The 896-nt window shown below is 48.5% G+C and overlaps 1 protein-coding gene across 1 annotated transcript in view; it reads right to left on the bottom strand.

Annotated features, from left to right (window-relative positions):
- XKR4 (XK related 4) overlaps positions 1–896 on the bottom strand; it is a 145,743-nt gene that overhangs the window by 124,107 nt on the left and 20,740 nt on the right. The gene's annotated exons all lie outside the window — the stretch shown is intronic.

Genomic DNA, 896 nt, shown 5'->3' with positions numbered 1-896 from the left:
GCAGGAAGAGGAAGCAAACACACATCCCCACTGCAGGCATGTGGCTGCATTTTCTGAATTAAAGGTAAATGTCCATTCACTTCTATTTCAATTTAATCTGTGCAGCTTAGACTAACCTGCAAAAACTGAATCAATTTAGCATCAGGCTTTTTGATGTCTGTACCTAGCCATAGAGTCTTGCATCATTTACTGTTCACTGGCATACCTTCCCCTATTACAGCCTTACGGGACCTCTCCTTGGGATGGAAGATACTAGTTTGATTTCCCTTAGATCGAGGAAGGCATAGAACACATGTCCCTCACATCCTGAGTAAATACTGTAAGTACCAGGCAACTGCATAAAAGGTAGGAATTATATATACCTTCTCTTCCAGATGCATTCCAAAACATCTAGTACTGCTTTTTGATGAGAAGCCTAATTCTGACAGTGTTTTTAGGCCCAGGGCATGCCTACCAGCTTGGAACATTACTTTGCCAGTGGGGCTTATGTGGGAGCTAGGCCTCTAGCTGCTCAGACTAAAGCAGTTCTGGGTACTTGCAGAAGTAGCTCTGTTGACATCTAGAGAACTCTGATGTCAAACAGGGAGGTGCCTAGTAGGGGTGCACCGATAGAGATTTTGGGGGCCAATACCAATAGCTGATTTTAAGGAGACATATCGTCCGATACTGATCTGATTTCTGATACAGCTGTGTGCAGCTGTTAAGTCTGTTGTGGTGAAAGGGGAGTGGGGAGAGAAGGGGCATGGGAGGGGCAGATCGATGCCCCCAGCAGTGAGGGAGGGAGTAGGGCTGGAGTAGGTGCTGCCCAGCCAGGGGTCGGGCATGGGATGGAGCTATGGCTCGTCCAGGGGGTGCGGGGAGGGGGGGTGTGGCTCCCACCACTGCTCCCATTGCTT

Source organism: Gavialis gangeticus, unplaced genomic scaffold (assembly GCF_001723915.1).
Source record: "Gavialis gangeticus isolate Ggan-Ray unplaced genomic scaffold, GavGan_comp1, whole genome shotgun sequence".
NCBI classification, from domain to species: domain Eukaryota; kingdom Metazoa; phylum Chordata; order Crocodylia; family Gavialidae; genus Gavialis; species Gavialis gangeticus.
Note: the sequence above shows the minus strand (reverse complement) of the source record. Positions and strands in the feature narration are given on the sequence as shown.